This window comes from Chrysemys picta, chromosome 4, assembly GCF_011386835.1.
Source record: "Chrysemys picta bellii isolate R12L10 chromosome 4, ASM1138683v2, whole genome shotgun sequence".
NCBI lineage: Eukaryota > Metazoa > Chordata > Testudines > Emydidae > Chrysemys > Chrysemys picta.
In genome coordinates, this window is record NC_088794.1 from 107,130,930 (window position 1) to 107,156,386 (window position 25,457).

At 43.0% G+C, this 25,457-nt stretch overlaps 1 protein-coding gene across 3 annotated transcripts in view; it reads left to right on the forward strand.

The window, feature by feature from the left end:
* AKAP6 (A-kinase anchoring protein 6) overlaps nt 1-25,457 on the forward strand; it is a 427,955-nt gene that overhangs the window by 20,571 nt on the left and 381,927 nt on the right. Inside the window, exon 1 of one of the 3 annotated variants that reach the window (XM_065595441.1) lies at nt 18,943-19,069. The exons of 1 other annotated variant lie outside the window; for it this stretch is intronic. The gene's annotated coding sequence lies outside the window, so the exon portion shown is untranslated. Of the gene's footprint in view, nt 1-18,942; nt 19,070-25,457 lie in introns of those variants that run through there. One more of the 3 variants, XM_065595444.1, reaches the window with a different exon arrangement.

A 25,457-nucleotide genomic window follows, 5' to 3' on the forward strand; every position in this document is an offset into this window, starting at 1 on the left:
AGGTGGCACTATATATGTGAGAAAATGTAGAATCAACTGAAGTAAAAATCTTAAATGAATCCACATATTCCATAGAATCTCTATGGATAGTAATTCCATGCTCTAATAAGAATATAACAGTAGGGATCTACTATCAACCACCTGACCAGGACAGTGATAGTGACTATGAAATGCTAAGGGGAGATTAGAGAGGTTATCAAAATAAAGAACTCAGTAATAGTGGGGGATTTCAGTTATCCCCATATTGATTGGGAACATGTCACTTCGGGACAAAATGCAGAGACAAAATTTCTCAATACTTTAAATGACTGCTTCTTGGATCGGCTGGTACAAGAACCCACAAGGGGAGAGGCAATTGTTGATTTAGTCCTCAGTGGAGCGCAGGATCTGGTCCAAGAGGTAACGATAACAGGACCGTTTGGAAATAGTGACCCTAATATAATATTTAACATTCCTGTGGTGGGAAGAACACCTCAATAGCCCAACACTGTGGCATTTAATTTCAGAAAGGGGAACTATGCAAAAATGAGGATGTTAGTTAAACAGAAATTAAAAGGTACAGTGACTAGAGTGAAATCCCTGCAAGCTGCATGCACACTTTTCAATGACTCCATAATAGAGGCCCAACATAAACACTGCCAAGTTAAGTGTAAAAATGTCAGAAGAAAAGCCAAAGAGGAGTTTGAAGAACAGCTAGCCAAAAACTCAAAAGGTAATAACAAAATGTTTAAGTACATCAGAAGCAAGAAGCCTGCTAAACAACCAGTGGGGCCTCTGGACAATCAAGATACAAAAGGAGCACCTAAAGATGCTAAGTCATTGTGGAGAAACTACATGAATTCTTTGCTTCAGTCTTCACGGCTGAAGATGTTAGGGAGATTCCCAAACCTGAGCCGTCCTTTGTAGGTGACAAATTTGAGGAATTGTCACAGATTGAAGGCTCATTAGAGGAGGTTTTGGAATTAATTGATAAACTTAACAGTAACAAGTCACTGGGACCAGATGGCATTCACCCAAGAGTTCTGCAATTTCACATTTGAGTTCTTTCAGAACTATTAACTATGGTTTGTAACCTGTTCTTTAAATCAGCTTCTGTACCCAATGACTGGAAGATAGCTAATGTAACACCAATATTTAAAAAGGGCTCTAGAGGAGATCCCAGCATTTACAGACTGGTAAGTCTAACATCCGTACCGGGCAAGTTAGTTGAAACAATAGTAAAGAATAAAATTGTCAGACACATAGAAGAACATAAATTGTTGGGCAAAAGTCAACATCCTTTCTGTAAAGGGAAATCATGTCTTACTAAGCTATTAGAATTCTTTGAAGGGGTCAACAAACATGTGGACAAGGGGGATCCAGTAGACATAGGCTTTCTGGAAATCTATGGTAACGTTTAAAAAATATATATTACATAGGGCTGTCAATTAATCGCAGTTAACTGACATGATTAACTCAAATTAATTGTGATTAATTGCAGTTTTAATTGCACTGTTAAACAATAGACTATCAATGGAAATTCATTAAATATTTTGAGTTTTTACATTTTCATATATATTACATTGTGTTGTAATTGAAATCAAATTGTATACTCTTTATTATAAATATTTGCACTGTGTAAATGATAAAAGAAATAGTATTTTTCAATTCACCTGATACAAGTACTGTAGTGCAATCTTTGTTGTGAAAGTGCAATTTACAAATATAGGGTTTTTTTGTTACATAACTACACTCAAAAAAATGTAAAACTTCAGAGCCTACAAGTCCACTCAGTCCCACTTCTTGTTCAGCCAATCACTAAGACAAACAAGTTTGTTTACATTTACGGGAGATAATGCTGCCGGCTTCTTATTTACAATGTTGACAAAGTGAGAACAGGCATTCGCATGGCACTTTTGTAGCCAGCATCGCAAAGCATTTATGTGCCAGGTACGCTAAACGTTTGTATGCCCCTTTATGCTTCAGCCATCATTCCAGAGGACATGCTTTCATGCTGATGCTTGTTTAAAAAAAAAAAAAAAAGCGTTAATTTAAACTTGTGACTGAACTTCTTGGGGGAGAATTGTATGTCTCCTGTTCCGTGTCTTACCGGCATTCTGCCATATATTTCATGTTATAGCAGTCTCAGATGATGATCCAGCACGTGTTGTTCATTTTAAGAACACTTTCACTGTAGATCTGACAAAATGCAAAGAAGGTACCAATGTGAGATTTCTAAAGATAGCTACTGCACTCGACCCAAGGTTTAAGAATCTGAAGTGCCTTCCAAAAAAATCTGAGGAACAGGGTGAGGAGCATGCTTTCAGAAGTCTTAAAAGAGCAACGCTCCAATGCACAAACTACAGAACTCAAACCACCAAAAAAGAAAATCAACTTTCTGCTGGTAGTATCTGACTCAGATAAGGAAAAATCAACATGGGTCAGTCCGCACTGCTTTGGATTATTGAGCAAAACCCGTCTTCAGCATGGACGCATGTCTTCTGGAATGGTGGTTGAAGCATGAAGGGGCATATGAATGTTTAGCATATCTGGCACGTAAATATCTTGCAACACTAGCTACAACAATGCCATGAGACTGCCTGTTCTCACTTTCAGGTGACATTGTAAACAAGAAGTAGGCAGTGTTCTCTTCTGCAAATGTAAACCTACTTGTTTGAGTGATTAGCTGAACAAGAAGTTGGACTGAGTGGACTTGCAGACTCTAAAATTTTACATTTTTTGTTTTTGAATGCAGATTTTTCCCCCCGAATTATACGGTTATAAGTTCAATTTTCATGATAGAGATTGCACTACAGTACTTGTATCAGCTGAATTGAAAAATACTATTTATTTTCTTTACAGTGCAAATACTTGTAATCAAAAATATAAAGTTAGCTCTGTGCACTTTGTATTCTATGTTGTAATTGAAATAAATTAATTTGAAAATGTAGAAAACATCCAAAATATTTAAATAAAGGGTTTTCTATTGTTAACAGTGCAATTAATTGTGATTACCTTTTTAAATTACTTGACAGCCCTAATATTGTAGTTAGGCTTTTGGTTTCTACTGGTGGCACACGTCTGCACGTTACCTCAATATGGTGAACATAACAAAATCCACAGGGATGGAAAAAAATTAGGGGGGATACTGCTCCAATGTACAATGTGCTGCAGACCAGACACCATTTGGACAATTCCTTCCATGGCTGGGTGGGCCATGCAATTGGGACTGATCAGCAGATGGCTAGGCCAAATGTCCCCCATGGATGTCACTGTTCTGGTGCCCATTATATGGCAAACAGGAGAGGAGAGCAGGGAGCCTGGGGCCACGCCAGTCGGGGTTTTCTTGTCTTGGAAATTTTCACTATTTGCACTAGTTTGTTGTTTTGTTAAAGGTTTTGGTGTTACTGGTATTTTTGGTGTGCTAATGGCAGCTGGCCTATCTCACAGTTGTTTAATATTGTGCTTTTCTAATGTTCAAAAATAAAGTTTTTATTTCATTGAGGAAATTGTATTGTCATCACTGCATCACATCATGTAACATGTATTTTAAATAAAGATAAACACATAAGGGACAACTTTGAATTTGCGTGCAAACACTGTTTTTCAGTATAGCTATCTACATTAATCCATACTATAAATCCACAGTTCTCCCTATCCCTCTATCTCACAAATTGCCGTGCACTGTGCTTATGAATGACATGACCACAAGCCTCCCCCCACCGCTTAAATAATGCATTATGAGTGTGCTTGTGCAATGCTGACAAAGGTATTCTCCTCCCTCTTCTCTTGGCCCATGCAAGTGCATGATGTGGAAGCATTGGGCAACAGAAATTAAAGATGCTCTGATGTGTGCAGCTCCAGCTGTGGTAGCTGCACTTTCTGGCAGAGTGTACTGGTTCACTAGTCTGTCACTGCCCTAGACCTGTTCAGGGGCAACTGGCTCACCTTTTGGCTTCACAAAGATGAAGAGCACAGTAACGCAGACAGCATTGATGAAACTGGAATCTGAACAGGTCTGTAGGAGGAGAATACTTCTGTCAACATTGCACAAGCATACTCACCGCATTATTTAAGCGGTAGGGGGGAGGCTTGTGGTCATGTATGAGCAGCATTATTCTATGACTCAAAGTGACTATCAGGGTTGGAAGGGACCTCCAGGAGGTCATCTAGTCAAACCCCCTGCTCAAAACAGGTCCAATCCCCAACTAAAACATCTCAGACATCTAAGGAAGGAGATTCCACCACCTCCCTAGGCAACCCATTCCAGTGCTTCACCACACCCCTAGTGAAATTTTTTTCTCCAATATCCAACCTAAACCTCCCCCACTGTAACTTGAGACCATTACTCCTTGTTCTGTCATCTGGTACCACTGAGAACAGTCTAAATCCATCCTCTTTGGAACCCTCTTTCACGTAGTTGAAAGCAGCTATAAAATCCCCCCCTCATTCTTTTCTTCTGCAGACTAAATAATTCCAGTTCCCTCAGCCTCTCTCATAAGTCATGTGCTCCAGCCCCCTAATCATTTTTGTTGCCCTCCGCTGGACTCTTTCCAATTTTTCCACATCCTCCTTGTAGTGTGGGGCCCAAAACTGGACATAGTACTCCAGGTGAGGCCTCACCAATGCTGATTAGAGAGGAGTGATCACATCCCTTGATCTGGCAATGCTCCTACTTATACAGCCCAAAATGCTGTCAGCCTTCTTGGCAACAAGGACACACTGCTGACTCATATCCAGCTTCTTGTTCACTGTAACCCCTAGGTCCTTTTCTGCAGAACTGCTGCTTAGCCACTCGGTCCCTAGTGTGTAGCAGTGCATGGGATTCTTCCATCCTAAGTGCAGGACTCTGCACTTGTCCTTGTTGAACGTCATCTGATTTCTTTTGGCCCAATCCTCTAATTTATCTAGGTCCCTCTGTATCCTATCCCTATCCTCCATTGTATCTACCACTCCTCCCAGTTTAGTGTCATCTGCAAACTTGCTAAGGGTGCAGTCCATTCTATCCTCCAGATTGTCACCGAAATATCGGGTCCACCTAGCTGAGAGCCAATAACAGCCAGACAGGGATAAGGAAGAGTTGCTTTCCTTTGCAGAAGAAAGGAGAGCTTTGCGTCTTGGTACAAAAACTGTCTTACACACATTTTACAGATTCTTTATACACATTCAGACCCGTGCTTTTGCTATCTGGTCAGTGAAAACTGGCTTGGGACTAGCTTCAACTACCTTTAAGGCCCTGAAAGGGAAGACAGTTGAAAAGTTCAGGCTACTGTGTCCTTTAGGTGTCTACTTCCCCCTAATGGCTGTTGGCTGACATAACGACTACTAGCTGTTAAGGGGGGTCACTAGTAACTTTCACAGTCCCCCCTTTGGACCTGACAAACCCAAATTGTCAGGCCCCTTACGCAATTTGCGATCAAGCTGGAGGGACAGATGCTGGATTTTCTTATGGACAGCAGAGCTTTTGGTCATAGCATTACAAAGGCATTTGGCACATTGTATCATTATCCAAATAACACATAGAAAGAAAAGAATCATTTTAACAATTGTTTGAAAGAGCCTCGTAAACCATGACCCAAGGTCTGGAAGGAGGTTCTCAAACCTAAAGGTGTGATTAAGAGCGACAGCAGCATTCTTAATGGCTTGTAAATCCTGCTCAATTAAGCCGGAATGATTAACATAGAAACAACATTTTTTTTCCCCCGATGCGAGCGCAAGCCCCCCCCTAATTCCTCATTCATAGCATCTAACACATGCCTATTTTGCAAAGCTATTTCTGCTACCTCATCAATCTCCCACTTCAACTTCTGGAAAGTGTCTATTGATGCATTAGCTATTTTTTCTAGTTCTGCAGAAATATTTACCACTGCTTTCTCTAGCTTGGCTACCCTCAACCCAGGAATGAGCGCATGCACAAAGGAGTGAAACCCCGTTTGCTTGACTACTAGGGGAGTGTTGGTGCGTTTCACTCGAGTCCTTATGTGGGTGGGGGGGGGGGGTGGTTAGGGTTACCATATCTAATAAATAAAAAAAGAGGACCCTCCATGGGCACTGGCCCGGCCCATTTCCCCACCCCAGCCCCGCCCCAACTCCGCCCCTTCCCCACCATAACTCCTCCCCCTCCTCCCTCCCATTCCCAGCCACGTGGAAAGGGCTGCCCCAGCGCTAACGGCTTCACGGTTTGCCGGGCAGCCCCCAGACCCTGCGCCCCCCGCCGGCGCTGCCCCAGCGCAGCTGGAGCCTGGGAGGGGAAGCGCCCAGCGGGGGGCACAGGGTCTGGAGGCTGCCCAGCAAACCGTGAAGCCGGTAGCGCTTGGGCTTCGGGCAGCCCTCTTGCCTCCGGACCCTGTGCCCCCCGCTGGGCACTTCCCCTCCCAGGCTCCGGCAGCGCAGGGTTCGGAGGCAAGGGGGCTGCCCGAAGCCGGTAGCGCTCAGGCAGCTCGGCTCTTAAACAGAGCCAAAGAGTCAGGGGAGGAGCAGAGCCGCCATTTTCCCGGACATGTTCGGCTTTTTGGCAATTCCCCCCGGATGGGGGTTTGAGTGCCGAAAAGCCGGACATGTCCGGGAAAAAGAGGACGTATGGTAACCCTAGTGGGGGTGGTGGTGAAAAACTTATGGGAATAGCTGCCCAGGTTGAGGATCTGGCTGGAATCCAATGTGTCGTTTACTTGGACATCTGGTAACACCCAGGCCACACCACACCGACCTTGCCAACCTGGAGGGAGAGCTTTGTAGACACTGTGGCTACAGATAAAATACAAGCCAGGGGTCTCTAAATAGAGGGTAAGGGTATTACCTGCAACTCGATGGTGCCAGGCCACCCATTCATCCCAGTGCCAGGAGTTACCCACTAGGCGGTCCTGGCACCTCCAATAGGAAACATTTAAGTCTCCTACGGCATGGGTTCCATTTCTGACCTCAAACCAAAGGATTTGGTCACAGGCCTCCAGGGGAAGGTAGCCCACTTCCTTCAGCATTCTCCAAACAAAGGGGCAGGTTATACCCGATCCCAAGAACTTCAAAAATAAATAAATGGAGATATCCCATCTCCTAGATCTGGAAGGGACCTTGAAAGGTCATTGAGTCCAGCCCCCTGCCTTCACTAGCAGGACCAAGTACTAATTTTGCCCCAGATCCCGAAGTGGCCCCCTCAAGGATTGAACTCACAACGCTGGGTTTAGCAGGCCAATGCTCAAACCACTGAGCTATCCCTCCCCCCAAGAGGGACCCCCTTAGCTGCCCAGTAATAATGCCAAACTTCAGACCTCCTCCCATATTTGTCATATTGATATTTCCCAGCCCATGCCTATTTAGTTTTCCGTACTACCTGTAAGGAGAGTACTTCAGAGAGATTTGCAGGTACAGCCCACAACCCTATTCCTTCCTCAGAGCGGGTTTTGTGACACAGCCAACAATCAGATAAGTGTCTCAATGTGGCTATTCGCTGAAGAGGTTTAGCAGCTGGGTGTGGGTTAGCTTGTACAAGGGGCAGACCAAAAAGTAATTAGCCGCTGCAGCACCGTCTGAGAACCCATAGTTATAAAGTCTTAGGATTTTGTTCGCCGGAACAGAAGCTTTAGTCCCTCAAGACGTTCAGCTTTCCAGGTATCATCTGCTTCTGGGTCGCGGTGGGAAGAGCTGGCGGTGCTCCCTCGAGGTCCGAAGTCATCTGCTTCTGGCCCCATCCTAGGGGCTAGCTTGACTCGGGTGTGGTGTATCCAAGTGTCTCACTCGAATGGCAGTGTGAGAGGTAAGAAGGACTTGGAAAGGGCCCGCCCACCGGGGTTGGAGAGGCTTGTGTTTTCACTTTTTCACATAGAGCCAGTCTCCTGGAGCGATCCGGTGGGCAGGGACATCAGCGGGTAGGGACTGAAATTGAGCCGCGTACCTGTAAAGAGATTTGAGAGTGGTTTGGAGGGAAACAACATATCTGGTTAGCTCCTCGTCACCCCAAGTGGCTAAATCAGTTACAAATCCTGGATCAGTAAATCTGGTATATGGCCTGCCAAATAAAAGTTCAAAGGGTGAGAGATGGAGCCGGCCCCTTGGGGCAGTTTGAATTGCCAGAAGGGCCAAAGGCAGAGCCTGAAGCCATTTTAACCCGGTTTGAGCACACGGCTTAGAGAGTTTAAGTTTTTAAAGTCTGGTTCATCCTTTCCACTTGTCCTGAAGATGGTGGTCTCCAAGGGGTGTGTAGAAGCCAGCCAATAAGTCACATGTCAGGATAGAGGAAAAAATAGTCGGGGACTCATCATATCCTTGCAGGAGTCGAGTCCAGGTCGGTTGTTCTGCCCTCCCAGTTTCTGGGTCCGTCCATGTAAATGCAAAGATATCCCAGCTGTCCTTATCTAGAGGAATACTCCTGTCTGAGTTGCTCGGGTAGGATCGGGTCCGCAGGCAGGATCGGGTCCTTTGAAACTTGGGTCAGAACAGCACACAGCTGGGGAAATTGGGTTTGAGGCAACCGAAGAATGATTTTGTCATCTGAAAAGAAAATCTGAGCACGTAGTTTACACAACAGATCTCTGCCTAAGAGGCTAACTGGGGAATCAGGAGCTAGCAGAAAGGCACGGGAGGCGGAGACACCAGAGATTTCTACAGCAGCCTCCTGTAATACAGAACAGTCAAATGGCTTTCCACCTATACCCATTACCGGAATGCTCTTATCCGTGAGGCTTCCTCTCTCCGGCTTGGCAGTAACAGTAGAAAGGGCAGCCCCTGAATCCAAAAGACAAGAATAGGCGGTTCCTCCCAATGTTAGGCGAACCTGGGGGTCTGGGGAGGAACAAACATAAGTGGTAAAATCATTTTAATAGGTGACAAGGACCCCCTGGTTGCCGTCATTCCTTATTATCAACAGCGTCTGTTCTTGTCACAGCCATCTGTTGTTGAGGTCGGTCTGGGCGACAGGGTTGTCGTCCGGTAGGTTGGTTCGGATACTCTCTCTTCCAGTGGCCAAGCTGCTTACAGTAGTTACATGTGTCATTGGCATGTCTCGGGGTCCCCCCATAATCCGATTTTGGTTGCCACTTGGGGGGGTCCCTGCTGCCCTCCCTGTTTTTCACTTCCAGTGTTTACAAGGGCTGCTAGCATCCTCACCTGTTTGGTCTCTTGAACTTTTTCCCTTGTATGATATACCCAGGTGGCCACGCTTACCAGTTCCTCCAGGGATTTTCCTTCAGCGCCCTCGAGCTGCTTCAACTGCTTCTTGATGTCTGGGGCTGACTGGGAAATAAAAATAAGCCTGACCGTGGACTGTGTGTCCATGACCTTGGGATCTATATTAGTATGGATACAAAATGCTTTACAAAGTCTCTCATAAAAGTCAGAAGGGTGTTCTTCTTTCCCTTGCACAGTATTATGGACCTTTGTCCAATCTAAAGTTCTTTCTCCCACTTGTTTTATGCCTGTCAAAATATAGTCTAGGAATTTCTTCAGATCTGCTTGTTGGGTCAAATCATTTGGGTTCCAATGGGGCGGATTGGCGAGCCTTATAAAATTGCGACCGTCGTTGGCAGCCTCGGCAGCCTCCCGGGCCCCCCTCAGTACCCGCTCTTTCTCTTTCATGCGCAATAGGCAATCTAAGAGTTGGCCCACGTTTTGCCAATCAGGATTATGTGACTGGAAAATGGCACGGAATCACCTGTGAACGACGTCCAGGTCATCCCTAAGGTGAGGCGTAGTGGTTTGCCAGTTCATAAGGTCAGCAGTGGTAAAGGGACATGAACATAACGGTCTACAACATTCCCATCCATTGTAGGGACTGGGATGGTCCGGAGGGGTGCTTGGATATTAACTACCTCGTCCCCATAGAGTGCCCCCTTCCTTGTATGGGACGGACTAAGGATGGGAACAGGCAGGGAAGTAGTGTACCTACTGCTGGTGGCTCCACTAGTTGATTCGCTGACCTGCATTGTAGCATCCTCAATCTTTGTTGGTGGGATGTGTCTCAGTAGACCTGCTGCCCCGGGCTACGTTGAGGAGGGTACCGGGTCCGCCACAATTGGTCCGAGCTAGGAGAGTCCCGGCCGAGTCACCAGTAACTGTCACTGAAATATCGGGTCCACCTAGCTGAGAGCCAATAACAGCCAGATAGGGATAAGGAAGAGTTGCTTTATTTTGCAGAAGAAAGGAGAGCTTTGCGTCTTGGTACAAAAACTCTGTCTTACACACATTTTACAGATCCTTTATACACATTCAGACAAAGGCCCTTGCCGTGTTAACACTTGATTGGTGGTTGTCAGACCCGTGCTTTTGCTATCTGGTCAGTGAAAACTGGCTCGGGACTAGCTTCAACTACCTTTAAGGCCTTGAAAGGGAAGACAGTTGAAAAGTTCAGGCTACTGTGTCCTTTAGGTGTCTGCTTCCCCCTAATGGCTGTTGGCTGACAAAACGGCTACTAGCTGTTAAGGGGGGGTCACTAGTAACTTTCACAAGATCATTAATGAAGATATTGAACAAAACCGGCCCCAGGACCGACCCTTGGGGCACTCTGCTTGATATCGGCTGCTAACTAGACATGGAGCCTTTGAGACCGACGATCTAGCCAGCTTTCTATCCACCTTATAGTCCATTCATCCAGCCCATACTTCTTTAACTTGCTGGCAAGAATACTGTGGGAGATCATATCAAAAGCTTTGCTAAAGTCAAGGAATAACACGTCCACTGCTTTCCCCTCCACCGAGCCAGTTATCTCATCACAGAAGGCAATTCGGTTAGTCAGGCGTGACTTGCCCTTGGTGAATCCATGCTGATTGTGCCTGATCACTTTCCTCTCCTCTGCTTCAAAATTGATTCCTTGAGTCTATGTCCGTGTTCTCCTACTCTTTCATCATTAGCTCTGTCAGGTGCCTTCAGAGGGTCAGAGAATATTGTCGAAATGTCCACCAGCATCTTGCGGAAGCTCTGCCCATTTCCTTAAACAGTGAAAATGCAAGTGAGGAAAGTTCTTCAAAGGCAACTCCTCCATGTTGCTGGGAGTGCACAGACCAAAATGATGGCTTGGCAGGATATGTTGTTCGAATGTCCTGTATCTCCCAGGGTTAGACAGTCAGTGTTTCTCATGCTGCACCGCAGACAAAGAGCTAGAACGGCCATGTTTCAGGGGGCACTAGGAAGTCTGGTTGGCTGAACTTGGGCCTGTGTACTGCAATGTGCATGTTGGCTCCTGGGTTCAAATATTCCCAACCTAGGGTCAGTAATCAGTGCAGGCATTCAAGTCCTTGGTTCTCAAACCCAAGATTTGCTGACTCGAGTTCCACTAACCCTGGGCTTACGTTGCAGTGTAGACATACCTGCTGAGGGAAAGGGGAGTTGCTATTTATTTTCCTGTTTAATTTTTTTAACTGAAATACAACTGCAGATCATGTTTTGCTTATAGACAGGAAATGTATAACTGCAAAGAGATATTGTGTTTAACTTGTGATTGGTCCATATGTCCCGCCAATCCAGAACTAGATAGTAAAGAAAAACAATGGCTACTAATAGCTGGAGTGAATCATTTTAGTTACTACTTTAAGATAATTTGAGTCAAAAGCTATTTTAATTTTTATCAGGTATTTAAGGCAATTCTTTGGGGGAAAATACATGTTGCAACCTTACGTTAAAGGGAAGTGAAGAGGCTGTACTGAAAGTGGGAATGGGAACGTCTATGCATTTCCCATCAAGTATATTGAACTGAAATTATGTCTACCAATAGAACTAACTGTACCTACATTATTACACAGTGATGTGTTAAGGTGGAGTGTAGGGTTTAATACTGCTATTTAGGGAGGAAAAGCAGCAACTGGAAAATTTTGAGACGCCCCCTTCAGATCAGATCCACACATCCTTTCAGTCATGTGGTACCAGTTTTGCTATGTAGGGTTTGAGTATATGGTCCTACGTGTGCACCTTCTCAAGATTGTGCTACTGAACAATTATGCTTTGCTTTAATATGGTGGTTTAAAATGATCTGGATTTCGTTGTCTTCCCTCCCTATCCCCAGTCTGGTTACAAACTTGTATACCATACTATGTATGGTAGATGACCTTTCCCCCTCCCCCAAAATGAAGAGCAATTTTTAAGACTTAGCTTTGAATACACAGGTCAGTCCTGCCTGGGGTGCGTTATTCCAGGCTTCTAAAGTGGTGGTTTGTTTTACTGTGACAGAATATTGTGCAGTTTACAAGTGTACAGTCCTTGCCACTCTCCTTCTTTTCTATATTGGTAGACTCTACTGGGAGAACAATAGTTGTGGGAACTGGTAGAGCTTGAGTCCTGTCTGCTCTACTGATAAGGGGGAGCTTCTTTTCATCTATTTGGGAATTGGGCACTTCTCATAGGACCAGTATCTCCCTGGTAAGGGCTCCATACCATACGTATTTGTATAAAATGAGACGCTTACATACCTGGGTAAGGATTTTCCCCTTAAGTAGATGTGGGTTTTTTTGTTAATCTCCTACTCAAGCAGGTGTATACACACTGGTATGGAGTAAATCTTACAGTCAGGAAAAAGACATTAAATTTTAAGGCTGTCTACACTGGCACACCCTCCCCCGCCCCGACGGACATAAGTTTCACAAACAGTGCAGTTCACACCAGTGCTATTATGTCGGCAGAGATGTTGTCCTAATGACATAGCTACTGCCACTCATTAAGGGTGGTTTAATTAGGCTGGTGGGAGAGCTCTCTCCCACCAGCATAGAGTGGCTACAGGGAGACCTTACAGCAGCGTAACTGCAGCGATACAGCTGTGCCACTGTAAGGTCTGCAGTGTAGATATAGCCTAAGATTACAAAGTCAAGCACTCCATCTTCTGGAAATGCCAGAGTTACAGCTGCCTGTGCAAACCTTAATTTGGCCCCCATGTGAGCACAGTGTAATTGTAGCTGTGTTGGTCCCAGTGGATATAGTGTATTTAGATTATCAGAAAGCCTTTGACGAGGTCCCCCACCGAAGGCTCTTAAGCAAAGTAAGCTGTCATGGGATAAGAGGGAAGGTTCTCTCATGGATTAGTAACTGGTTAAAAGATAGGAAACAAAGGGTGGGAATAAATGGTCAATTTCAGAATGGAGAGAGGCAAATAGTGATGTCCCCCAGGGGTCTGTACTGGGCCCAGTCCTATTTAACTTTCATAAACAATCTGGAAAAAGGGGTAAACAGTGAGGTTGCAAAATTTGCAGATGGACAAAACTACTCAAGATAGTTAAGTCCCAGGCAGACTGAAGAGGTACAAAAGGATCTCTCAAAACTGGGTGACTGGGCAACAAAATGGCAGATGAAATTCAATGTTGATAAATGCAAAGTAATGCATTTTGGAAAACATAATCCCATATAAAATGGTGGGGTCTAAATTAGCTGTTACCAGTCAAGAAAGGGATCTGGGAGTCATTGTGGGTAGTTCTCTGAAAACATCCATTCAATGTGCAGCGGCACTCAAAAAAGTGAACGGAATGTTGGGAATCATTAACAAAGGGATAGATAAGACAGAAAATATCACATTCCTTTATATAAATCCATGGTATGCTCACATCTTGGATACTGCGTACAGATGTGGTTGTCCCATCTCAAAAAAGATGTATTGGAATTGGAAAAGGTTCATAAAAGGGCAACAAAAATGATTAAGGGTATGGAATGGCTGCTATATGAGGAGAGATTAATAAGACTGGGACTTTTCAGCTTGGAAAAGAGACAACTAAGGGGGCATATGATAGAGGTCTATAAAATCATGACTGGTGTGGAGAAAGTAAATAAGGGTGTGTTGTTTACTCCTTCTCAGCACAAGAACTAGGGGTCACCAAATGAAATTAATAGGCAGCAGGTTTAAAACAAACAAAAGGAAGTATTTTTTTTCACACAACACACAGTCAACCTGTGGAACTCCTTGCCAGAGGATGTTGTGAAGGCCAAGACTACAACAGGGTTCAAAAAAGAACTAGTGAAGTTCATGGAGGATAGGTCCATCAATGGCTATTAGCCAGGATGGGCAGAGATGGTGTCCCTAGCCTCTGTTTGTTTGCCAGAAGCTGGGAATGGGCGACAGGCGATGGATCACTTGATGATTACCTGTTCTGTTCATTCCCTCTGGGGCACCTGGCATTGGCCACTGTTGGAGGACAGGATAATGGGCTAGATGGACCTTTGGTCTGACCTAGTATGGGTGTTTGTATGATATGAGAGACACAAGGTAGGTGAGGTAGTATCTTTTATTGGACCAACCCCTATTGGTGAGAGAGAGAGAGAGAAGCTTTCGAGCTTACATGGAGCTGTTTTTCAGGTCTCAGAAAGGAACTCCCACCTTGCATTTTGCTGCAATGCTGGAACAGATTGTTTAGCATATTTTAAGGGCCCATTCAAGGCAGAGTGGCCCATTAACACCTCTGCAATCATAGCACAAAAAGGGGGGCCGGTGCGGGTTAATGGGTTACAGATTGTTGCGATAAGCCATAAATCCAGTCTCTCTGTTCAAAGAACAGGAGTACTTGTGGCACCTTTGAGACGTTCTTTTTGCGGATACAGACTAACATGGCTGCTACTCTGAAATCTCTCTGTTCAGTGCATGATTTTTAGTGTCTAGCAGAGGAATAAATTTTAAGCTCCCAGGCTTGTCTTTTGAAAGCGTCCCTGGGGGACATTCCTTTGAGGATGAGAATTGATAGGTCAGATGTAGAGTGCTCGCTTTGTGAAAAGTGTTTACTCATAGGTGATAGGGTTCCCGCCCCTCCCCCCCCCGCAAGTTCATTTGAGAGCGTAATGATTGTCTGGTTTCATTGTTGGGGCATTTAGTGCACTGGATGAGGTATACTGTATGTTGTGAAAAGCATGTGTAGGATCTATGAATCTTGAAAGGTGGGGTTGGTGGGGGGAAAGTGTTTATCATTGTAGCAGTGGAGATATATCTGCAGATTTTGTATCTATTGTTGTGGCAGAATTGGATGCTGCTTTGAGTTGATGTGTCCTGGTATGTGCGGAGCTTACTTCTGATGATGGGCTTGGAGAGGCTGGGAATTGATTGAAGGCCAGAAGTGGGGGTTCAGAAAAGATTTCTTTCAGGATGGGGTTCCCAGCAAATATGGGTTGAGGTTGTTTGATGTCCTATATGGGTTCAAGTGTGGGATGGCAGATGAGAACTAGGAGTGTGTGGTCAGAAGGGGTTTTATTTCTGTACTCAAGCGGTTCTCTTGGGGAATTTGGCCCATTCTGTGATGTGATCTACTTCTCTGGAGTGTCCTTGTTTGGTGAAGGCAGTTTTGAGTGTGCTAAGGTGTATATCTCAGACTTTCTCCTCAGAGCATATCAGAATGTTAACTGAGTGCCTGGCTGTAGATAACCCATTTCTTGGTGCATTTGAGGTGGTTTATTGGATCTATGAAAGTAGGGATGGTGATCCATGGGTTTCTTGTACATGGTTGTCTGTAGGATTCCATTGCTGAAGCTCATTGAGGGGTTCAGGAAGTTGATGCTAGTATGGAAGTCTTCCAGAGACAGGTTAATGGACAGGTGGTGGTTGTTGAAGTTGTGATAGAAATCCCAAAGGGAGTTTAAACCATCTGTCCAGAGGATGAAAATATCACTGATGTATCTCAGGTATATCATTGGTTTCATAGTGCATTTTTCCAGAAATTCTTCTTCACGGTGGCACATGAAGAGGTTGGCATGCTAGGAAGCTATCCTAGTACCCATGACTGATCCAGTGGTTTGGACAAAGTGTGTGTTGTTGAATGTAAAATTGTTATAGGTGAGGATGGAATGGATGAGTTTGGTGATGTGTTTGGAGTGAATATCTGAGGGTTGTCCATTTTCTTGTAAATATATGAGGCAGACAGCTATGCTGTCATTGTGAGGCATGTTGGTGAATAGGGAAGTGACGACATCCGTGGTGGCAAGGATGGTGTTCTGAGGGAGGTTGTTAATGTTGCGTAGTTTGTGGAGGAAGTCAGTTGTGTCCTGGAGGAAGCTGACCCTTTGTTTGGTGAGTGACTTGAGGATGGTTTCTAGAAGTCTTGGTATTTCTTTAGTAAAAGTGATGTGGCCAGATATGATGGGTCTACTGTTCCCTTGTTTGTGTATCTTGGGAAGCATGTAGATAGTCCATGGGGTGGATTCCTGGGGGGATGAGTTGTTTGGAGAAGGAGTTGATGATATTTTTAAGTTCTTGGGTAAATTGTAGTGTGGGGCCTTTGAGTTCTTTATAGTAGGTGGTGTTGGAGAGTTGTTGACTGGCCTTTTTAATGTAGTAATCCTGGTTGAGGACTACAGTGGCACCCCCTTTGTCTGTTGGTTTGATCACTATCTGGTAATGATCAAAACCACCAGTTGAGACCGTCACATTCAAAGATGGTAAAACTTCCAAAGTTTGGGGATAAGGAATTTTAGGATTTTGAAGATTTTGGACACGGATCCAAATGTGATAGTGCGCCTCATAATAATGGCCCCCAGATCCAGAGCTGATCCAATTGTGAGCAGGTACCAGCAGACATAATATACCATAGACGTACACCTTCTCCAGAGAACTGAGCTGTACATTGTGAAATATGTGTAACAGTGCACAAGTCCTGCAACACTTGCAGGCAGTGCTCCGTGGACACAATGCACCATGTGCACCTGAGAGGGGATGGTTCTGCAATCCCATTTGCTCAAGTTGCAACACTGCACTTGTCCAGCTTCTGTGATTTTGACTTCCCACAGCAATTACATTATTCAAGAACAATGCAGTTTGCAACCCAAAGGCCAGGCTTATGGAGACACAAGATGTTCTTAGCAGCCAGCTTATTATTCATTCCCACTCAGCCATTTGTATGAATTTGAATTGAATCCCATCACCTTCATAAGAAAATATAAAATTCACTTTTTCCACGTAGTAGCGATAGTAATAAAAAAAAATTCTACCAAACAGCAATTGGAAGGAGAGAAATAGAGATCCCTTTACTTAAACTTTTAGAATATTAAGTTATTTTGATAACATGGTGATCCGCACATTATAAATACTTGGAGAAGACTCAATCAATTTCCTAGACTAAATGTACCAAACCAATATAAATCCTATTTTTATGTGGTTAATGTCTGTTTATTTTGTTGAAGTAATTAAAAAATTCTCTGTGGATAAACACCCAAAAATAAAAATGAGCTGAAAATATCTTGTGAGCATGAACTTGTATCTTGAGTCTTTTTTGTGTTTAGGGCTCACAGTTTCTATTTTTTCAATATAATCATTCTTTCTCTGGTCACTCTATGCCCATAGATTTCAGATCTGAACCACTTGTTTGTTCTGTCCACAGTGAGAGAATACTTATCTTCCAAGTTGTTCTGACTGGATCAGATAGAACAATCTTTACAGGTTTTCTGTCCAAACTTTTATTCTGAACACCAGTCTCAGTGTGAGAGTACCTTGGGGCTGGGGTTCTTTGTTTGCAGTAGTATGGGGTTAAGTTAGAACTTAATGGTCTAGATAATACTTAGTCCTGCCATGACTGCAGGGGACTGGACTAGATGATATCTCAAGGTCCCTTCCAGTTCTGATCCTATAAGCATGACTGGAGCACTGAAAGTACTTGGGGCCATCAACGGTCCAGTACAGGTCACAAGGGCCATGAGCATTCCTAATTGTAGGAAGTGGCTTTGTATTTTACAAGCAGTTGATTCTCTAAGCAAACAATCTAAGGCCCTATTTTTTCCTTTCTGACTAAGTTTTAGTAATTGCCTATGACACAGTATCTAAAATCAGGAGTAAAGGAACTTCTTATGTGTAGTTTGAGATCTAGTGGGTCATACAGCTCTGGTCTCAACACTGGTTCCAGAGTTTATTGGACACCTTTAGGGTCTAAATTCTCTTTGGATCTCTGGCCTCTGTTTCCCCTTGGGAAAGCCTACAGTTTACAAGGTCCAGATCTTTTGTCCTTTTCTACCATGTAAAAAGGGATTTTCATGAAAGGAAAAAGGAGTTTTGCCAGATTCTTTCTCATCCAATAGAATTGGCAAAAAGCCAAAAATGTGCTGGTTTTCCTTCAGTTGTGAATTCTCATTTTCACACCATTCTAGTTAATACTTGTGTCAGACATCCCTACTTCAGCTATTGCAAGGAAGAGGGGATGAATTCCAGGTGCTGAAGGTAATTTCTAACAGTCTGGTCTACCAATCCAAAGCCCTATGCAAATTAGGAGGAGGTTCTTTTGTTTTCAATATGTTTCCCTTCAACTGCTGTGAGTAGGGGGCTCACGGTAGAGTGGACCAGGAAGCATGCAGATTGCCGGCAAGCTTTCTAAATCTTCATTTGTGTGTCTGCCTGATGGGCAGAAGAAAGCCAGGCTACTCAGCATGCAGATGGTACTGCAGGTTGGCCTACAGCTGAAAAATTATAAGGAGGTTTTTACTTGGCTGACTAGAAACTTCTCTTGTGAATAGAAATGGTGTGTGTTTTTTTTTTTTTTTTTTTTTTGCTTTAAAAACAAAACACAGTAACTTATTTAACAGCATAAAATGTTGAGAACGTAAAAGTTTTTAATCCAGTTTTCTTTTTAGTACCGGCAAGGAAAATTTTCTCAAGAATCTCACATCTGATGTGGGGCAGAGTGGCACCTTTTATTCCTTAAACAGCTCATGTTACAACAGGCTTAATATTAAAATGGCAGAAATTCTTCTAAAACAAGCATCTTTGTGTATTAGCCACAATATTAGTTTATTAAATTGTTTGTCACGTATGAATTTATAGTTAATTTTTAAGTGCCCTATATGGAAATAATTTTAAACTCCTGTGTCTAAATTTGTTACCATAGCGGGGGAATAATTTCTTCCTGTCTAAATTTGAACTCAATGAGAAAACATGTATTGTTACATGGACACTATAATCTTATGGCGTGGCACTTTAAGAGTCCTTTTGCATTTTGTCTATTTCTTTAAAGGGCTTCCTTATTGTCTCAGGCTCCCCTGGAAATGCAGTAAGGATTCCTATCACATCTCAGTTGCCATGGCAACAGCAGTCTTTCCCATAATGAGCTGCATCATCTGAACTGATGTCACAGCATCATGCAGCAGGTCACACAAGGCACCTCCTAGTATTGCATCCCACAGATGTGCCGTAAACATCAAAAGAGAATGGTTTGAACAGGAGATGGTAAGTGCTAAATGTAGTCTTGTTTTTAATTGCACCACTGCTTTCCTGATTTCATATGAGTCTCTTCTAAAATTAGAATGTGTGGGATTTGCCTTGTGAAAATGGGTTTTGAAGAAAGACGTTGCATGCCTAAATATCTTTTTCAGACAGTTAGGCTAAGACAAAGGCCTACAGGAGGCACAGCCAGGCAGAAATATTTATTATAATCTTTGCTGTATTTGTGTATGATATCCTGAGGACCTCTACAGAATATATCTGAATTTCACATCTAAATTATTGCAATAACAATATGATTTTTCTCTGAAATAGAACATACAGCTGTTCACAATTATAGTGTTGCAAAGGTCAAATAATCCTTTCCCTCCTTATATTGAAGGATTAATATTTTCTGTAGCACTCTTCTTTTAACTTATGAACTCTTCTGAGGTGTGCGTGTGAATATTATTATTTAATTCCACTGAGTTTTCAATAATATGGTAGTACACAAAATGCTACACAATGCTGAATAAGCAGTTGGCACTGTATTGCTTTGACAAGTGGTTCTGTTCTATACTATGCAGTTGGTATTTTAAAAACAAAACAGCGAGACAAAATTTGTTTTGAATTCTATCATCCCTTTATATCAAGTATTTATTTCGAAAGCTTCCAGCTGTATTACTGAATTCCTTCCTTTCCATCTCTTTTTTGTTACTAAACCATAATATGTATTTAGTGGATCTAAGATATACTCTTTATTAGATATAAAACAAGTCTCTCTTCTCTGCTGCAATTGCAGTAAAAGATGTAGTCAAAGATTCAGGCTTTTCAAGTGTTGCTGATCTTTACATGAATAAAACAGAGTATGAAAAATTGTAATGGCTCCCTCTGCAAGTATGGGGAAAATATACATACATTTTAGGACCACCGTCGACTGAATTATAACCCAACGCCTGCAAAATTTATAAACTCTTTATTGTGTCTAATGGCTTCTATTTTATATCATGGTCTTGTTTCTGGCAACCACGTTGATTTTACTTAACTTCCAAGTTAATCTGACTGGCTTGGATAGAACAACGTTAATTCTTTGTTTTGTTTTTTTGAATGTGTACATGATTAGAAGCAAAGAAAAGACCAGACACATGTCAGTTTAATTGATCAATATAATACGTCCACTAGGAATTAGGGAGTGGTCTCTGGCTCTGTGTTGCTCAGCTTTAGTTTGTATTTTAAAAGTATAACAGGAAGGAATAGCAACCACTAATCTTTTAGTAATGTTAATCAGATATAAAGGACCAAAAAGCATTAAATATGAAGCATAAAACCAGTACATGTAATCAGATCTGATCCCTTTTCATAGGGACAGGCATGATGGTCTCATCTGGCGCTAGCTGAAATGGAGCTCCTAGATTTTAATTAGACAGTCTGCACTGCATCATATACACTATTTCCAGTGTGGTCTGAGCATAATATATTTTGCCTTAAACTGCAAAACACAAAAAGGTAGATAATTATCATAGTGCTATTGCTTTGCTTACTGTGATTGTTAAAATGAATTGTGATGGTTTACGGTGCAAAAGGTGTAATCTCTAATCACTGGGTGTTCAATATGTACACTCAGAAGGTATGAGTTAGCAAAAGGAAGAGGGAGGAAGTCTGGCTGGTGGCTGAATTATGGAAATTCTAGTGAATAATGCATTTTTGCTAACAACTTTTGGGGATCAATTCATGTGATAGCCTTAACGTGCATCATCAGCATGGATGTAACTAAAGGTTGGCAGAGAGAGAAAACAGCATAGGTTTGGATGGAGTACATGACATTATTAGTACATATAAGATGTGTTCTTCGAACTTTGCATATAATTTGCACTGTCACTAGAATTTTTCAGGACTAGACTTTCCTATGAATGATAGGAAATAGTTTAGGGAAACAAAGTCCTGTGAAATTGTAAAGGAATGGATGATGTACAGTGCAAATTATTTTAGGATTTTTCTAATAATTTGAAAGAATTACATTTTTTCAAAGCTTTTTTCTCTACTCCCCCCCCCCCCCCACACACACACATTGTTTGCTTTGGAAACACCCACTGACATAGGAGCTGGTATGACAATGCTGGCTTCTTGGAGCAACACAGCCAGTGCTGATCTCAGGTCCAGCTGAATATCTTAATTAGCGAGGTTTTATTGTTTATTTAATATATGCCCTAGAGGGTGTGGGAGGGCAGAGGGGTGTGAGTGTGTGTGAGAGAGAGAGAGAGAGAGAGAGAGAGAGAAGGGGGGGGGGGAGAGGGAGAGGAAGAGAGGGGGCATCAGTTGGGGAGAATGGTACTAAAGAAATAGAAATTTTCCTTCCCAACAATCTTGGCCGCTTGTGCTGTTGAAACTTACTAGAAATAACGCAATTCTGGTTGTTGTTAAGGTATAATGACACGATCAGAACAATAAAACCTGTTTCCAGCAGGGATCAAAAGCAGCAAACCTACAGGGTGTTTTCAATTTTGTTTCCATTGTTTCCTTTTGTTCATAATTCCTGAAACTAGGGCCGGCTCCAGGCACCAGCTTGCCAAGCAGGTGCTTGGAGCGGCCACTCTGGAGAGGGGCGGCACTGTCCAACTATTCGGAGGCAATTCGTCGAATGGTCCCTCACTCCTGCTCGGAGCCAAGGACCTCCCGCCGAATTGCCGCCACAGATCGGGATCGGGATTGCAGCTTTTTTTTTTTTTTTTTTTTTGCGCCACTTGGGGCGGCAAAAACCCTGGAGCTGGCCCTGCCTGAAATCAGGGAGATTCTTAATGGAATCTGTTTAAGTGCCTGAATTTGGACTGTTCTGGAAATGAAAAATCCTGCCTATATCTGCACATGGGCGGGGGGGGGGGAAGACTCTCCTGTATTAATGATAGAGTTCTACGTGCACACTTGCACAGTGAGGTGTGGTGAGAAACACAGGTATCCCATAAAGCACTTGCAGAATTACTAACTTCTCAAGCTTTGTCTTGGTAAGAATGTGATTATAGAACATTAATTTTAACCATTGCTGTGCAACATGGAGCTGAGTGCAGGGGGTCAAACAAAAATCTGTCTCCTCCCAACCCAGCAGTCATACAGTCTGACAGACCAACTGCAGCATCAATATTCACAAGATTGACACTAGTCAGATGTTTGGGTCAGTAAGTTGTAATGCAATTATCATGCCTCCTATGTAGAACAGACTTCTCCCTCCCCCCGCCCCGCCCCAGAATCAACATGGAAGATGCATGTGCTCCAAAGCTCCCATCCCTGGATTTTTTATTTTATTTTTATTTTTGCAGAGGGCTGTCTTCTGATTGGCCCAGGAGTCCATCCCTAGAGTGTAAACTAGAAAAGGAGGTTGGCAGTGAATTGGTCAAATGTTATGTTCAACCGCAGAACCCAAAGCTGAGTCAGAATTGGTGGCCTTTTCAAAAGTGCATAAGTGTTTTATGAGCACAAGTTCTATTAAAGTCAATAAGATTTGTGCTCCTAACTCACATAGGCACTTTTGAAAATCCCTCCCAATGTCTCTTTATTTATTCACCCCTAATATAAAATTAATTACTGAGCCATGTAAAAACTACTGACAGGCTTTGAGGCCTGACTTTTGTAGGTACTGAGTGCCATTGACTTCACTGGGAGCTGCAGATGGTCAATAGTGTTGGTATTCAGGCCCCTGTATTTAAGAAAATCATTGCTCCATTTGAATTCATACAGGAGTCTTGTATGCTCCCCTTCTACATTAGACACTGAATTGATATTGCATTGTACTATATGCCCCATGTGTTATACTGAGGTGAGTGTACACTCATGAAACATACTGATATTAGCCATTTATTTAGAATATCATGTTTCAGGACAAAATATACGTTTACTAATACAGGGATGCAAAGCTGACTGTAAGGGTTCATCCTAAAGCTAATTATCTCTGGGGATTTGAGAAAAATCTTTTAAGAGCAGAATTCTCCTCTCAGTTGAAGAGGAAGAATATGGAAGCTGAGGTCCAGTGAGGGGAGTTTCACCCTTATATGAAGGTCTGTGTTCATACACTTTTAAATGGACATATTTAATGACAGAGACATTGGGATGCTTTCCTCTTTCCAGGAGAGCCAGTACAGGCAGCCACCTCCCTTATTAAACAGGCACACATGCTCTTAATCAGTTAATGTGTAGGGAGGAGGTGTGGGCTGGTCTTCAGCATTCCTGAAGGATGGCTAAATCGGCTGCATATCTAGAAAGACAGGCAACGAGAGAACACGTGGAATTTCTCTTAAGCTAGGGTCAGATCATTGCTTGTGTTAATTCATTAGCCCTTTTTATAGAATTTTCAATTTTATTATATGTAATGGGTTCAATTCTCATCTTAAAATAAAGGAGATGTTATTTGTTTACCTATTTAACCAAATCTCTGTGTGTGTCTTGTAAATTAATTTAACCGGAATTGTATTATTAATTTTGAAAATTAGATAAATAACATCCGTTCTGGTGTATTGGGCACACAGGGAGATGTTAGGTGCTGATAGAGCCTTGTTTACCAGGATAAAATTATGGCTTGTTGCTAAAAAGCCTTAGGAAAAGCTGTGGCTTCTGGGCATGGGTTGCCATTAAGCCTCTAGGGAAAGGAAAGAATCCGGTAGTGCAGAAACTATACCTTTTTTCCTGCCCTGTATAATCGTCTAACTATTGGGTTTGAAATTCTTTGACTCCTGGGAAGTTTGAATCCCAGCAAGGCTGACTCAGCTCTTTATTCTTCTAGGTCAAAAAATTAAGTACTCTGCAGTTTACTATGTCTGGGGCTCTCAGACAAGACATTTGAAAAAATGAGCTCTCTCTGATCTGCATGGACACTGAAGTTCTCAAGGCACATGTCAGATAAAAGATTTGCCTTGACAGCCTTGGCCAAATTTTCTTCTCCTTCTCCCACTTATTACACAATGTGTGGTCCATCTGCCACCCTAGAAGTGGCTGCATTTCAGTGGCTGAGTGTATGAATATAGATGTGATGTTCTCTTAGAGACCTTGAGATAAAAGGTACTTTACATTTGTAAACTACTTGTTACCAATTCATGGAATAAGCACAGCATCCCAAAGGCAATATGGGTCTTTAGAAAATTGAGGATGGGTCTTATGAACCTGGCTATGCTAATGTTTTAGGGCCTGTTCCTATAAAATGCTACATGTCTCCTGGAATTGTGATGAGCACCTTCTGTTCAAGAGGCATTCAACACCCCCTATCTTGCCCCTCTCCTCTCCTCCCCTGCCCGCCAGACTGGGCTCTGAAGTAGGGGTAAATGCTAAAGAATGCAGCATAGTTTGAACTGCAGCACCTTCACTGTTAATTTTTTTTCTTTTTTTAAAAACAGCCTCTTTTGTGAAGCAGAATGCAGACACAGAAATGCCTGACTTTTTAAAAGCAAAGGTGCAGCAATTCAAACGATTGCCTCATAGACTTCAAGAATATTCAGCCTGTATTTAAAATAGCTTCCATTTTAAAATGTCATGTTTTACTTGGACAAAGGCATATTTCAGCAGGAGAAGCTGCAACCATCCTTTTAGAAATCGTGGTGTAATAGACTTCCCAGCCCCACGATGCAGAGTCCTGTGAGAGCTGACACACTTTAGAGAGAGAGGCTCTGTAGCATTAGTCTGTACTAATAGAAGTGTTAACGTTCTGTTGGGGGAGTGTCCGACCAAGAGCACAAGCCCAGGCTCCTCTAATGCTGCTTCCAGTTTGTAACTACACCGCTACCTCGATATAACAGGACCTGATATAACACGAATTCTGATATAACGCGGTAAAGCAGTGCTCCGGGGGGGCTGGGCTGCATACTCCGGTGGATCAAAGCAAGTTCAATATAATGCGGTTTCACCTATAATGCGGTAAGATTTTTTTTGGCTCCTGAGGACAGCGTTATATCGAGGTAGAGGTGTATAAAAGTTCTCTTAAGAGATGCCCTTTGCTGGTTATGTTGTAAGCTGGACATGGTCATAGTTTCAGGGGTAGGATGCAGACATGAAGTCTCTTGGGGAGCTGTCAGTTGATGATGTTGATTGTGTACTAGCTCATTGTGGGGTAAAATAAAGCAGGCCTGTAACTGGCTATTAAGCAGATTGTTTATCTTATCTTACCCTTGACCCTTTTTGTATTTCTCCCTTTGCTATGAGAAATTATAGGATGGTCAGGGATGCAACCCCATGCTCTGGGTGTCCCTAGCCTCTGACTGCCGGAAGCTGGGAGTAGACGATAGAGGATGGATCACTCAGTGATTGCCTGTTCTGTTCATTCCCTCTGAAGCACCTGGCACTAGCCACTGTCGGAAGACAGGAGACCGGGCTAGATGCGTCATTGGTCTGACCTAGGACAGCCGTTCTTCTGTTCTTAGGAGGAAATAGCTCTCTAGCT